This window comes from Balearica regulorum, chromosome 10 (genome assembly GCF_011004875.1).
Source record: "Balearica regulorum gibbericeps isolate bBalReg1 chromosome 10, bBalReg1.pri, whole genome shotgun sequence".
NCBI classification, from domain to species: domain Eukaryota; kingdom Metazoa; phylum Chordata; class Aves; order Gruiformes; family Gruidae; genus Balearica; species Balearica regulorum.
In genome coordinates, this window is record NC_046193.1 from 17,204,472 (window position 1) to 17,221,113 (window position 16,642).

Genomic DNA, 16,642 nt, shown 5'->3' on the forward strand with positions numbered 1-16,642 from the left:
TTGCTTTCTTGTTAAACGTCTGTTTAAACAGTCTCTGAATTTAGCATACACCTCCTACATAGACATATTTGTTAACTATGTCCCTTTTTCCTTTCTTTGCATAGCTGACAGCCCAAAGATACGTAAAACCAAATTTGTACTTCTTGCACAGCATGCCCAGGAGATGTCTGAAACCCGGATTTTGGGTTTAACTGTTCAGGCAACAAAGTAAAAAGAAAAACCTGTTTCAGATACAGATAGTTTGATATCATACATTTCTAATGAATAAACACTACATAAAAGAAACAGCAAGAACCTACATTCTCTAACTGTGACCGTTCCATTTGTATTTCTAAACTACCCCATTAGGCAGAGCTTGGCTTATGAACGACGTAAGGTGTCCCTGAAGCTGGTGGAGGCAGGCACTCAGCTCCTAAACGTCTCAGGGATGGAGGAAGCGTAGGAAGAAGGCATGACTTCTGCTCCCTTTAGAAAAGCCCTTTGCATAGAGGTAAGGAGATGGGGAAGAACCCAAAATCCTCACACCAAAAAAATTACCCATTTCCCTTCCCAACTGCGTGCTAGGGAGCAAAGGAGAAGCCCTGAGTAGAAGCCTACATAAGCCTGTTTCCACCGTTAAAAATATAACATCAGAAGATAAAGAATAAACTGCCAGCATGGCTTATCCCAGGATGAGCTCCAGTTTGCTAAATATTTGTTCCAACACAGAGGCAGAACAAGGAAACTACAAAACACTCACAGAACTGCTCATCCATACGCTTGGAGTTACTAATCTAACAATGAGAATAGAAGCGTGAACAAAGCTAACACACCTGTGTTTCACTTCTCCAAAGAGGCAAAAGGTCTGTAAATCATGCTGTTTTCCTAAGTTTTCTGAAATATCTTGATGTTTAATGCTGCTCAATTACTGTCTCCAAAGCAGAGAAGCTTCTTCATTAATTGCTATTTTTCTCTGATGATAACAACCAGACTCAAGGTCACACCAAGCACCACCACACAACCTCTGTATTTCACCCTCCTGCTGTCATGAATGACACCTCTTCACTTTTTCTCACTGTCACTGCTGTTGAACCTTCTGCAGAACTGACAGATAAGGACCTGACATGAGTTTCTTTGGACACCAGATAAAAATGAGATTTGGCTGAGCACCTCAACCACAGATGGAGGCAAGTACCTTCATGTGAAAAAAATGGATGTGTTTTTATCCCTCTTCCTCCCAATCTCTGCCCTCCTCAAGAAAAAACACCAGAAAAAAATATTGTGTAAGAAACAGAAATGGAGGAGGCAGGGAGGTAAAACAAAAACAAACAGGTTATTATTCGGCATAAACCTACTCTAGTTCCTAGAGGAACGAATAAAGTAAAATGAGAAGACATTTAATACACCTAACTTTCCCCTTTCACAATATTGGGCTGGTGCCCAGAATTGAAGGAGTGATGCAAGTTTGCTCATATGAGCCAAAAGAAGCAGTTTTCACTTGACAATAGCATCCTTTACAAGGTAACAATTACAGTGTTTGCCACAGATCAGGTCTAATTCTTGCAGCTTCTCAGACTGGAAAAACTTTTTGTTTTTATTAGTTTTGAATAAGGTCAACTTCCCTTTTACTCATTTTCCTTGAATGCTCCTTTTCTACCTGGCATTAAATCTCTCTTTGGACATTTACTCAATTAATTTGCCATAATTAAATTGCGATTACTCCACTTAGGAAGTGAAGTGAACTGAAATCAAATTAAAGCAACTTTAATTTTGAAAAGTGTGCAAACACAGAGGTTTAATGAGGTTTAAATAATCCTTTTTAAATTCACACCTTTAGTTAATTTAATTCAACTTTCCCAAAGTTCCCTGTATGGACATGTTCTATGTCAAGACGTATTTGAGAAAAAACAGTGAAGGGAAGAACACCACCCATAGAAACAAAAAGACAAAGGCAATTCTGGCTACAAACCTTCTCTGCAACAAGATGAGATCACTTATTTTTCTGCTTTTAAGTACCCTGCTAGCAACAAAACTATGGGGAAGGGGGTGAGATGTGGCATGTGTGCATCTGTACACATCCTCAGCACATCTTTTTCACTGCTTACACAAGAGGACAGAGCAATGAAAACACAGACCTGAGATCCCTTTATCAAATGAAGACGTAAGAAATGATAGGAAAAAGGACCCAACAGCAACCAAAAAATAGGTAAAGATAAATTGAACCTTATCCTAAGGCAAGACAGACTATGTCCACAGGTATTTATAGAGACTTCTAAAAGAAAATGTCCAGGATCCACATAAAGGAATGACATCATGCAACACCTCTGTGGTGCCCGTGGTGCTGTGCATAGTCTCATCATGGTCTTTGGGAGGCCCTCTGCCCTCTTTGAGCAGGCAACGTGGGTTGTCACTGCCCCGCAGGGTGAAATGAGGAGCAAGCTGGACGTTTTGATATCTCCCTCTCCCCCCTGCCAACTACCATGGCAGGCTTGCTAAGCAAGACAAGACAAACATGGTGCAGTATCAGCAGCCCTTTGGTTTTGACCTCCAGTTCTGGTATCAAACCATCTGTTATTAATAGTTGGTTGTGGCTGAAAAATCTCTGGTTGACTGACTTGAATATTGCTGCAAACCCTTACCCATGGTTTGTGCTTTTAGTAGTCTTGAGAGGCCTCTTGGCACTGGAGGCTGCTCTCAGTGCTTGAGAGCACGTTCCTGAAATCTGTCCTGGATAATTTCTAAAGTCCTCTGGCCATCATTTCTTCTTCTCCTGTGCACTCTCCATCTGCCTTCAGAACATAAGATTTGCTTTCCTCTCTCTAGCAATATCTGCTCTTTCTGAATGTGCCTGAAGACATCCCCCACGTGCAAACCATGGATGCTTGTGTGCTCATACTTGCAGGCTGGTGCGTGCCCATGCTCACGTACCGCTTCCCCACCAGTGTGTCCATCTGCGACTCATCCTGCCTGGGAAGCACAATGACTGACAGCCTCCAACAGCCACTGCACGTCTGCAGACAGTGACACATGCAGGGCTTGCCAGTTCAGACAGCACTTGCCAACAGCTAACACAGACACCACTATCTAATATCACTGTTTTCCCACACCTCTGCACCTTTTTTTTTTTTTTTTTTTTAAAAAAATAAGGGTAGGGAGAACCAGCATTGCAGAAGGTTGTGAGCTCGAGCTGGCAAAACAGATGGTGCAAAGCCTGGCCCTGCCAGCTGCACACGCTGGTGCTGGGATGCAGCAAGACCCCAGCAGCGTGCACACAGGCAGGTGTGTGCCCATGCTAGCACAGCTGCACGCAGACCCATCGTTCTCTGTTGGGATTTTACCGTCCTTCTTATTACTACCTGGAGCCCTGGCAGAGCCATGCACTGCACAGACTGCGGAAATCAGTGAGACTGCTTACGCACATGCTTATGTACTGCTCTGAGTCAAGGCTTAAAATCAAATGTGTGCCTGAGTATGAAATAAATCTATTTATGGTACTGGAAGCTGTGCAAACTACACACCTCTTCACTAACTCAAACTGCCATTATGCACAGATCAGGCACTGATAGCAAAATAAAACTCAAGAGTTTTCATGTAAAGACTGCCACAGACTAATTCAAAGACAATTTCAAATTAGGTAAAAATCCCCATCCAATCTTTCCTTCAAATATAATGAATTGCTGGTTTAGTTCAGCCATTTACATTTTCAGCTCAAAACAGCAGAGGATTTTTTTTTCTCCCCCCTCTCTCTCCGAATGTAACAAGTCACACAAGGTTTATGCCAGAGTCACTTGCACCTGCATGATCCTGTTCATCACTAACATGAGCTGTAATTTCAGTTTTAGAAAAACTAAAGACTGGAGGGGGGCAAGGGGGAATATAATACCATTCAGGACAATACAAAAATGGTCAGCCCTTGAATAATCCCGGAGCACCACTTGGATTCACAGATCCTGGCAGGAAGAGATTTCTAGCAAGCCGAGGGCACTGGGAATGAATTTCCCCTCTCTCCCCAACACAAAAGGCAGAGGCACAATCAATTTGTACCAACAGCAGAACTTACACTGGGAAACCACAGGGAGTAGGTTAACTGTGAGATTGTGAAGAAAAATAACACTTGCCACAAAGCAATTAAAAGCTGCTCTCACGAGTGTTCAGTGTCCTTTGCAATTTACTCAAAACAAACATGTTTCCCCAAAAAGAAAAGAAAATATCAAAACCCCTCAACCTTCAACACAAGCTCGTTACTCCCTCTGGGTTATTCTGAAACAAGCACTTGCAGTGTATTTTGCAGCTTTCAAACTTGTGCTTTTGCATTCATGCAAAGATCTTGCCCATACAATGACTAGCATACAACCAAAATATTTTGCTGTGATTTCCACACAAACACTTTGCAAATGCTTAGGACAGCAGGGAAGGGTCAACCTTGGGCTCGCGCAGAGTTAGGCACATTTGAAGGTGCTCCAGGTCATCTCTACCTGAGTGCCTCCAGGGAACGGTGGGGTGGAAAAGCATCACACCTGACTTCATGGGTGGGAAAACAAAGTCAGATTTGCTCAGACTTTTAGAGAGGCCGATGAGAGCTAGAAAGGGCGCAGAGCTCTCTGCACAGACCAGCACTGGCTCTTCACAGAGCTCATCCCAGATGCTTTTCCAAACTAAAAGCAGCACCGCGGCACGCTGCCAGCAGAACTGCCCACCGGCTGTGTTTCACTCGCCGCGCCGGCCCCGCACCGGAGCCTGCTGAATCCCACCGCGGGCGCCTCCTTCCCCAGCACGCAGCAGAGATGCCGCAGCAAAGCCCTCTTCGCCGGGAAGCATGTGCATTTTGGTGTGAAACGCAGCGCTGCGGGGAAAGCGGCCAGGCTTCCCTGCCCGGCTGAGAGCTGCCAGGGCTCGCTGCCAACACCAGCCAGCGCCAGCTTGCAGCAAGGCAAAGACGGGCCTTTCAAGATGGGAAAGGGCTCCCAGGCAGACAGGGTTGGGTTTGGTCACAAAAGAAAGCAATGCTCAGTGCGTTCTCCTGGCTAACGTGTTGGTGCCGTAGGGCTTTCCATTTCACAAGAAGAAAAATTTCCTGCAGAAGGGAGGTGAAGGAATAGGGCTGTATCAGACCAGGACTAAAGACCACCCGAGCAAGTGGCGTGTCCCTTGAAACCAACTCTTTTCAAGAGGAAATGAAAGTTGGCAAGTTGAGGAGAGGGGAAGAATAAAAAATAATAAAAAAAATTTTTAAAGAAATTTCATAAATAGTAAATAAAAATCAGCAGCTTCTGCAAGTTGCAAAGAGGGAGCCGGTAGCAGCACAGGGGCAGTTTCGTGACCAGCCTTCAGCATCTTCCAGCAAACCCCTCTTTGCTTTTCAGCCAGCCCCAAACAGCTCTCAGCCAGCCAGTAGTGACTTTGTGGGGGGGGGAACCATACCAGGGCCTTGTGAATTAGGAGGAGGCTTTTGTAAAGGATATTAAAGCTCATGCTTTGGGGATTAAGCCAGCCTTTATCTGTTAGAGATCAGGATGTGGCTAACAGTAGGGGACAGATTATCTGCATCTGCCGACTCGGGAGGATTTACACCTTCCGAAGCATCTGTGCCGGCTATTGTCAAAACCACCCTTCAGCCTAAGCCAACACACTTCTAAGGCAAGAAGAGAAAAGCTTTCTAGGTTGCATACAAAGCCTCCAAGTGGCAGCATGTAAGACTTTTCAAAAGACTTTCAGTAATTTGGAAGAACAGAAATGAAATATTGATTGTACTGGGCCTCAGCAGAAGTTAATTTTTCAGCAGTGAAAACGTGGGCTGGCCCTGGCTTGTGAAATCTGCCCAAGGAAACACCCATCTCAAGGTTATTTAATATCAGCCAAGAGATCTACATGATGGGCAAAGAGCCCCCTGAAAACATCCTGGATTTCTACAGGTTTACTTTAGGGCGGAAAAAAGGTACATATAAAGTCTCAACTCATGAATAAGAATTCAGATCTTCACTCAATCCATCCCTCCGTTAATTAGCTCTTGTAAATATTAAACGTAGCGGCTCCCTGGGACAGACCCATGGTGTAGCCATCTCCAAGGTGCTCATGTATGCAGCAGATGAGAGTGCGCGCTCTGCACAAGGTTACAGCAATTGCGTAATATATTTACAAACTCTTTAAATTAATTTATCCCAAGTTCTTTAACTGTGTCCCCACCAAATGAATGACTTATATCCATTTATAGTTACAGCACCAAAACAAACAGCATATTAAATCTCCAGAAAGCTATTTCGGAGAAATAAATCAGTCAAAATATTCCCCAAATTCATCTTCCAGAAAAGCTGATAATCACATGCTCATAAAAAACAAATGTTCAACTGGAGTCAGTTTTGTAATATATTAATTAACATAATTTTCATCTGCGGTGACAACAGGCCATCTGCTACACTGGCATCACAAGAGACTCTGAGTTTCAAGGCACTTTTAGCAGTTTCTTGTTGTGCATGGCTGATTTTCATCTGAAAACTAAGCAAGAGTTTCTTATCTCTTTTTGGATAAGCACTTCCCAACAGGCAGCAAACAAACTTTTTTGACTGGTAACCCAATCCCCCGTATCAGCTGCTCTCTGCTCGCTGCAGCGTGGTACCCGGCAGCCGGTACAAGGCACGTTACTCCAACATCCATGCCAGGATCCTGGCTCAAAGTCAGAGAGTACTCGAATAGGAAAAACCATCTAGAGAAACAGTCAGCAGGACTTCCTCTGCAATAAATTAAGTGCAAGCTTCAATGGCAGAAGCTATTATCCGGATTATCAATAAAATTGGCTGAGGGGCATCGAAATTACAACTAGACACCTCTGCAGACACGATTGTCTCCGACACAAACTTGCTGAGCTACAGCCTACTGGCAAACTCAGACATTTTATTTTTACTTCAGAGGGAGTAAAAATGCCAACAGAAAACCATCTCTGTTTGTCCTGACTGTCTCTACCTTCCAGCCTCACAACAAATATGGAAGAACACAAAAATGGGTGAGGTTTCCCTAACTGTTATTGTCACTCACCGACTCCCATAACTCAAAGTCATCATTTACACTACTCCCAAATAGCACCTGAATCTGCAGAACCCCAGGGTGAACAACCATCATTTTGGCAAAGACAAGGGTTTAGGAAAAATCACCCACATACTGTGCAATAAGCCTCCTGAAGTTCAGTATGAAATAACAACCTCATAGTTAAAAAGCAGGTTCATTTATTCTGCTATTTATAGCTTAATTATGTAGATGAGCAAGCTATTTCAAAGTCAGACCTGATAAGCTGCAACAATTTTATAAACAGAAAATCCCTTGGAAGATGAAGTTCAGTCCCCAGCTTTGAATCCAAGCTGAGAAATGATGACCAGCATCCCGCTCTGCAGGCCAGAATGGGTCCTTCAACTATCCGCACCACGCTGAAACCCACACCGGGGTTTCAAGAACTCACACAGCGTTGATGTCCTAGAAGTCGTCACCCTGTAGCTTTGAGATCTGCCAACTCTCCTTTCACCTCAGCGTTTGCCGCAGAGTCCCAGCTGGTCCCCAAGTCATCACAGACCCTAAATTTTTTAAGGGAGAGGATGCCGCGTCCTTCATGGGTCTGTAAGACACTGAGCAAATTGCTGATGGTGGCTATCAATAAACGTAACCAGACCACCAGTGAACATTTCCAGGCTCCGACACAAAACATTTTTCCAAACAAAATCTTGCAACGCTGATAAAGGTCATTTACCAGAAATCAATATTTGGAAACAGACTCCAGAGTACAGCAGATTAACACTGGTGACAATGGTATTTACTTTCATTAAAAGTAATATTTGCAATAATAGAGCACTATATTACGCTATGTGTGACACACGTAGGGAAACCTAAACTATTTAAATGTAAATGAGAATGTTCATATTTGACACCAAGACTTTGCCATTCATTATTTGCCAGAAGTATTAAAGGATTCCTATTTACCAATTTTAGCATGCAGTGAACCGTACGTGGTTTTCACCAGCAATTGAAGCGGTCCCTGCGCTAGCTCTTGCCTGACCCCTTCCAGTCTCCAGTCGCCATCCCATAGATTACATTAATCCTCTTGTTTGTTCTTTCTTTAATTAAATGATACAATCTTTCAGGCAGGCTGCGCACAGATATCAGCAGTTAAAACTTACACAAACTGAGTGTACTCACAGGAATAATCTTTACCATGTTAATTAGCCCCCAAAATCACAACCAAACGGTACCCAAGATTATTAAGGAAGAAGCATATGGAGAGAAATTGTAAGTATAACAAGCCCAAATTTCCCAAGTTTCAGATTCTGGCTGTTGCCTCTCATCACCAATAAACATGGAAATAAATGACCTGACGGAGCTGAGAGAATGTCTATTTTACAAGGGGTTTTTTTAATGGGCATATTAAAAAAAAAAAAAAAAAAAGACAAACCTGCTCAGACAGGTTGAAGTAAAATTGATCCTCTCTGGTAACAAAAAACTTGAAGAATTCCCAAGATCCCTTCAGAAGATGCATTATAATATTTTATTGTGACATTTAACATAGGGACCAATTCCCTGTCTCAGACACCAACCTACAGGAGAGCAATTCATCTGGAACCAGCAGACTTGCTAGGGAGAGACTCAGACTCATAACCTGGAAAGGAGTTGATAAGCACCTAAAAGACCTTGATGGATTTTGATGGATGATGCTAAGAAGCCAAATAACTAACTTCCATTTCTGTTTTCTCTCCTTTTTCAATAACATGATTAATTACCCAATAATCTCTGAGAAACTAGTCACTGCAACAACTCAACCACCAGCTTTTAGTTGTTATCCCAAGGAAATGATAAAGTTTTTTTGATCTTAGCCTCTCTTCTTCTGTCTCCACTAATCATATTTCAAGAGAGAACAATTTCATCTTTTAAGAAAAAAAAATATTACAGAAATTCTTCAAAGTGCTGCCTCTCTAGCAATTAAAAAATGACAGCCTGTTAGAGAACAGGAGGATATATGCTATTTTTGTATACTGATAAATAGGTAATGCCATGCCAAGACAAATTAGAGCTGTGGCCTGACTAGCAGGTAACCACAAGAAACGCACGAGTACACATCTGCCCCGAGACCACTGCAGCAGGCGAGGCAAAGCCTCACCGGGTCCCATCTGATCCTCCCCACTGCAGGAAGGTGACGGATTGGGCCCAGGGCAGTGAAAAACACGTATGCTGGAAAGCCATCTTAATAAAAGGAAAAGACATAAAGCATGACATAGTTTCTGGTATTTTCCCCGAACACTCACTATAATGCCACCTTCAGGGAATGTCCAAGTGAGAGGGAGACAGACCAGCTCGCACCACTTTTGGATACGGGCTGTACCCACGTGCCGGTGCTGGCACAGGGACCTGCAGAGATTAAGGTTTCTTATGAAGGCTTTTAACCACCAAGCAGTGACGTTTGGAGTGCTCAAGAGAAGAAATGGAAAAAGATTTCATTAAATTCTGTGACAGTATTATACAGGACATGATCCCTCCCGGCTTGTAGGGATCTGACCTAGTGACCATAAGGTCTCTCCCAGTTCCACGTCTGAGACATGTGGAAGAGGAAGCTTTCACACAGCAGCTATTGAAGCTTTATCCTTCACCAAGAGCAACAGCTTAGTAGGCTCAAGCAGATAACATTTATTCTGCAGACAGCTTTTAAACAAATAAAAGATTTGAAAACATAACGTTATTGATTGACAAAATCATGAACTTCAAATGTTTTGTATAAAAGAACAACAGTTTGCATTTAGTTATCTAATGCTGATGGTGTGATATGTTTAGCCTCTTTCATAATTCAAGGCAGTACATGTATTTGCTGTTAAGGACATCATTAATTTGAAATCTAATCATTTGGAGAGAAGTCATAAGTGCTTTCAAGTGTTTTCAGTCACATTTCCATAGTCTCACAAAATATTCAGAAGCCTCTCCTCCAGAAGATCCACGCTAACAACAGGCAAATACGATGACTAGATGGGACCAGAACATACCGCACCATGGTGGCACATCTCCTATACACAAATGAAGCTGGTAAGAAATGACAAAATGACATTTTGTCTTACAGACATAATTATTTGCTACCTGTAACAATGCCACATACCATTCTTAAGAAGCAATCTGAATACTTGAGTGCGCTGCATGACCCTAACCGTGGTCACAGAACACCAGGGTCTCCAACAAAGATGTGCAAAGGATTACAGCTTCCTTACGCCTGGCTCCTTCTCCCCCCTCAGCCTAATAGCCACTTACTGATTACTCACCCGGGGGTGGCCATCAGTGTGTGTTCCCCACCCCAAACACTCAAGCTCGCAGCTAGATCCGTGGCGGCACGCTTTTGCCACTCTATCGCTGTGCCACATAGCTAAGTGGCTGCAAAAGAAGAAAAAGCTTCATGCTGTGTGATATTTCTGCTGATGACAAACCTTTAAAAATTTAAAGCACATGAAAGAAAGTTTTTGTGGTCAGACAAATGGCCCATATGCTAGCAATTAAATTATATACGGGCAACATGGTTGATTGTCAGCTACCAGAATACAAATGGAGTCTTTCTGACTTTCAAAAACTTAGCTGGAGCTCCACATACTTCTGCAAGACACAGCAACTGGTCTCCGAGAAGAGGGATTCCCCTCGACGGGCCACTGTGCAAAGGCAGGGCTGGAAGTGCACAGCTGCCCGAAGAGAAAGCTCTATTGTGCAACGCCTCTCGGGGCTTTCCCATCCTGCACACCCTCTTGTTGAATAAGTCTTCACATCCTTTGGTCTAGAGTTTCAAAGCACGCCGTCCCAGCCTAGAGCTTGGTTTTTCCTCTCGTCCAGCTGGCTCCATGCTCCGCTCCCTAGTGTAGGGAGTCAAGGCACGAGCCAGTTGCAAACACAAAACAAATCCCTTCCAAGCTCCTACTTGCTTTAATCTCTTGGTTATTGCAGCAGCCCTGAATTTACAGACGTAACTTGCACAGAAAAAGGAGTTGTGATTTTTTTTTTGTTTACATATATTTCAAATAGCCAAACCCCCATGTTTTCCACACATAATTAACTGTCATTTCTGTCCCCTATTCAGACCACACTGCTTCACTAAAGCACATCATTAACAAAAGTGTCAGTTGACTAAATTGACGTGCTCCAAATGCCACTTAATCTGCAGAAAACAAATCTGGTAATAAAACTGCATCCACTAACAGGTCACTAAAGACTAAGCTAAATTCACAGGCAAGCTTTAACCTGACTACACACACTGTCGTTTTACACACAGACATATTGGTGTCACCCAGATGTTGCTATGTTTGTGGCACTTGTTAAGACAATAGTGACATCCAAAATGCATGTACTGAATCTGCCCATTCATAAACACAGACATAAAACTCCCAGGCACTGGCTCAGCCCACGTTTCGATTCCCAGCATATAGCCGGTGTCTGTTTTAACTTTGCGTTTCACATTGCGGTTGATAAGTAAGACATGGCACAGCATGACTAAAAGCTTAAGTCGACCCCCTCGTAGCACACCCCATCTCCCTACAATTAAGATAGGTCCCATACAAAGTCACAGAAGAACTTCAGAGTCATGGCCAAGAGGGGTTTAACAGAGAAAGACACCATTTTTCACACAAGAGCCTTGAGCCAGAAACAACGAATCCCACCAGAAAGCTTTCCCATTACATCACAAAGTTGATATTTGAAATCCCGTATACAAAAGTGAAATAATTTCCTTTTCATTTCCTGAAGACAGAAAAAAAAGTCTCTCCAAAGGAAGGAAGTATTCTTCTTATAATTACAGTTTGGATTCATCTGAGTTTTGCAGAAACGTACGGCCTTTGGTTCGCAGATATGTCATTAGCCGTGATTACTTGGAAGACCTTACGAAACTGAAAAGTGAGATGGTCAGACTCCTGGGTATAGAAATAATTGCTTTTATGCTGGATTGCTTTGCTTAATTTCAGAGAAAGGTAGACTCTGATAAACTGTACTCTGCATCATATTTCCAAATGTGCAATGTTACAGTTCATTTAAGGTCCCCTTCCTTATCTATGCCTTTCCTCTATACTACTCAAACTTAAAAACTCATTTCACTTCCTTTCTTATACCAAATAGTCATCGCTATTATTGCTGCTGTAGAGAAACCAGAGCCTGTATGGAAGCAACACACGCAAAAACGTAGGAAACTCTGGCCCCATAACATGAATTCCCTCAACCCCACTGCACATTTTTGGAACTTGAACACTTCCCCAGCAGAACTCCGTGTTCATGCAAGCCAGTTACATGGCTCGCATCTAAAGTTAAATCGTTCCTCCCTGTCTGAGCACAGAACAGCTGTACTAACCCAGTTGTAAATTGAAGATATTTTGCTATCTGCCATAAGTCTGGCAAATGTTAGTTACGTTATTTTAAAGAACAGAGTAATCACTGAAAATTTGCTGGGGTAGCAAGAAGACAGAGCAATTACAGACAGTCCGGATGGTTGACCAACAGACTTCAGAGTTCCCAATGATTTGCAAAAGCTTTCTGACCAAACTTTGGTAGTTTTTATTTTTCCCTAGAAATCAGAGTAATCTGCCTCCTGAAAACACAAAACAAACACAACACCAAAACAAATAATAAGGGGATAAGAGAGAGATGAAATTGCTGATGGATGTTGCTGGTAAAACTTCTGTGCAAGCCTACCTACTGCTCTCTTCAAATGGTCTTTACCACACTGGGACCATTTTTTAGACTGCAGCCGCTGCCAAACTGCAAGATGATACCCCTGACAGTAACACAACTCATTACACACTGATTTATGGAACGAGAGCTCAGAGGGGGCCCAGCACACAATCTGGAGGGGAAAAAAAAAAGAAAAAAAAAGAAAAAACCAACCGCCAAATCCATCTACAGAGGTGACATTTAATAGCTTGTGCATTTTATAGTAGCCTTAAGTATGCTCCTAAAAGAACCAGGGAAGATGTGCTTATTCAGAAGGAAAATTCACTACTTCTATCTCCCAGTCCACTTTATTATATAGCAGCCTATAGCGAGAGCTCTGTTTAAAGACTGGCAGCACTCTCCAAGAGAGCGACATTTGGGCACAGGTGCCCCCAGGGAGAGACACTAACACGTTTTGAAAACACCTTGCAGATACAGCCAAAACACTTAGCTTTAAGCTGTGAAGATTTTACACTTGGCAAATATTGAGGTCACAGCAGAAAACACTCCTTTTATCTTCTCCCCTTCTTCCCCGCAGGCTCCCAGACTTGGCCACCAACTCTTCCTTCTTAGCAGCCGGAGCTGTTCCCCGTGCAAGCTCACCTCACCTTTGGGTGCAAACGCTGGGGACAGTTAGGGACGTGCAGGAGGCCAACACGAGGTAGGGTTCAGTGTGCACGGAATTAAAAGGTGCCTCCCGGCCCTTCTTTTTCTCCAACTACTTCCTCATCTCAGGTCAAGGTCTGCCGAGGTGTTTTACCCCAGAAGCCTTGTAGAAGCACAGCATCTCGTAATCCCCCGAGACCTGCGAGTGCCAGCTGTGCACATGGAACACGCGCTGCGTCAGAGCTCTGCCAGCACCTCTGCAGGTCATGGTGCCGGTGGGAAGGGCTCTCCTATCTTGGCTTCTGCTCAAAAATTTCCCAAGCAACTGCCACAAGAAATAGCAAGGGACTTCTGACATCCTAGCATTGCTCACAGACAAGAAGCCCGTTTATTCTTCCAGGAAAGCCACAGAGAGCCAAGGCAGAGGTGCCAAAACGCCTGCACGTACGTGACCAGCGGGCACCCAAGCACCCCTCGCTGCCAAACACAGTCGCTCCTTTCCCTGTTAAGTTTCCAAAGACAAACTCTAACTGTCCACAAAGGGTTTGGTGCCCCTGACCCCACTCACCCCTCACACAAACCCCCTTCTGGGCCTCCCTGTCGCAAGGGAAATTTCACGACGCTTTATTGACGTGAGTTGGTATGCATCGGACAAGAATGCTAAATGAGTTAATACCCAACACGCCAATCCATCCTTTAAAAACAAAACACCCACATGCTCGTTTCCAGGTATTAGTTACTAACAGAAAGTACTGGTTTTACCTAATACTTACCCAGGAGTTTAAATTGAACTGCAGACCATGAAAATTATGAACCTGGAGATGGTGGTGGGGAAGCAAACAAAGCACGACGACAACTTCATGTTTTAAAAAGCATGGTACCAATTTGGGAGGAAAAAAATACACACTTCATTTTGTCCAAACCAATGAAGTAAGTAGCGGAAAATGCAATTTATTTTCAGTATGTCACACAGCGAGTGCATAAAACTCTGCCTAAGAGTCTCCCCCCTCCCCTGCTCCAAGTGGTTAGGAACCTTCTACCAAAGAAGTTAAAGCGAGAGTTAAATCTTTAAACAGCTTGTGTTTGCGGGAAAGAATGGTGTCAATGAAAACAAGTCCAATTAGTCGATCGTACTGAATTGATAACAAAAAACAACATATGAAAGCTCTATTTTAATGTTATTTAAAGCAACAATATTTAAACATTTTATTATAGAATGAATAAAATCTTGTCATATTATTATTACGTATTATTACAACAGTGTCAATCAATAAATTAATACACACTAATTACAACACTTGACTATAGCAGTTGGGCTAGAAAGGGGGGGAAAAAAAAATAATGATCAAATCCCAGTAAGAAGAAGTGGGAAGGATTTACAGCTCTCTAACAGCAGTGTTACAAACAGCACATTAAATCTCAGACAGATGTTTCCCTATGCAAACAAAGAGCTCAGTGACAAGACCCCTAAGATTTTTTTTTACTTTTTTTTTTTTTTTTAAACACACCACAGAGCTGTATGTTGCAGTTCGCAACATCAGGCAGGCAGCCAAGCATGTACAAAATCACTTTAAAAACATGAAACACTTTCTCCTCAGCGATGCCACAGTAATGTTTAGGTCAAAGTGGTGCATTTAAAAAAAAAAAGTGCAGACTTTTAAACTACAAAAAGTTAACTTATTTTTATTTGCACACAGTAAAAGATGATCAGCCAAGCAGTTTCCTGCAAGCAGATCTTTTTTATCTTTCCATGTGGTGACTATGGTCAAAAATTATTAAAATCATGATATTTTGAAGCTGACCTTTACACTGGCTCCAATCTTAATATCCGAACTGGGATGTGAGAAGAAAGGGAAAAGGACATAGGGAAAACAAGATGTGCAAAGCCTCTACAATAGCTAGAGTGTACTGTCACTGCAGCAACAGTCTGGGTAGTATTAAAATGTTTCAGCTAACCTATTGCAGATTGCAAATCTCATTTAGTACTGAAACACATTTGGTCTTCGCTCCAGGTACCTATTACTACACTGCTTATGATAACACAACACTTGAGAAAGGCTGACAGACACCCTTTAATTAAAAGAGATTGAAAATGTACTTAAGGCAGCACAGTTGGCTACAAAGAAAAAAAAAATCAGTGCTTTCCTTCATCAATTTGGAACACTTCTATATATAAAGGATATGGATAGTCTCTTCCCCTGCTTTAATTTAACTGAAGCTAGTTCACTTCTGGTCAGAAGTCAGTCCTACCACGCTACAACCCTTCCCACAGCAGCTCCTTGGCCAGAAACTATGGAAGGGGGAAAAGAAAAAAAAGAAAAAAAAACCAAACAACTTTATTCTCTTTACACATTGCCAACGGTCATCTCTTAACACACTTCTGCCTTTTTTGGCATAATGTTTGAAGTTGCATCATCCTTTCAGCTCCACATTTAAAAGGCCTCACCACACTCAACACTCATGCTTTGGAAACCTGACCTCGTCACTGCTGAGAAATAAATATGGCTTTGGACTGCCTTTCCCTCCCTTCCCCAAGCTGATCACGAAGAAATCGTGAAAGATCATGAAGAAATTTTGTGTCTGCCACCTTACAAAATTCACTCAAAGCTGAAGTTCAAATTTATGACAGGGGGTACCACAATTACCGCTTTACATAAAGGGTGGATCAGTGCGCTGAGCTCATGAACTTGGACATGTGATCTAATTTCAAGTGGAAATTCTGCAGTCTGACATTGCTCTTTTACTAGTGAAACGTGTTCTTTCACTCCCTGTGTGCGAGTCCTACAAGGTCACCCAGAGAGGCTGATAGTGCAACGCAGCAGTCGGGGCCGTGTCCCCCTTCCTCGTCCCACCGGTATTTTCCATGAAAGCAACGACGCATTGCTTTGCCTAACTAAGTACTCCTGTGATTTTCTGGAGCAGATTCAGAAAACGCAAAGTTTTGCAGCCAAATCTCAAAGAAAGAAAAAAATAAAAGAAGAAACCTCTTAGGAGAAGAAAAGAAAAAGTAAAAAGCTGTGTAACTCAGCTGGGCGAGGAGGACAGCCACATTTCCAGTGCACTGCTCAGACCCAGGGGGTCAATGCTGAAGCCTGAACGCCAGGAACCGCTGGGTGTGATCCAAGGGCTTGGGTTACATAGGTCAGGCTTGATGATCTAACAGTCCCCCTGACCTAAAGTCGATAAACCACATTAACTAAGCAAGATTTTATAAATTAAACATATGCATAGAACAGTAATAAAGGATCTTCTGAACCTTGACTTGAAAGTTCTTTCCTAAAGGGAATAGTAAATATTTTTAGAACTACATTTGCAAAAGACAGATGCGATCCAGAATTGTATTAAGCCTTAAGACTTCAAGTTC

General features: G+C 42.7%; 1 protein-coding gene across 30 annotated transcripts in view; it reads right to left on the reverse strand.

The window, feature by feature from the left end:
* MAGI1 (membrane associated guanylate kinase, WW and PDZ domain containing 1) overlaps nt 1-16,642 on the reverse strand; it is a 349,049-nt gene that overhangs the window by 255,567 nt on the left and 76,840 nt on the right. The gene's annotated exons all lie outside the window — the stretch shown is intronic.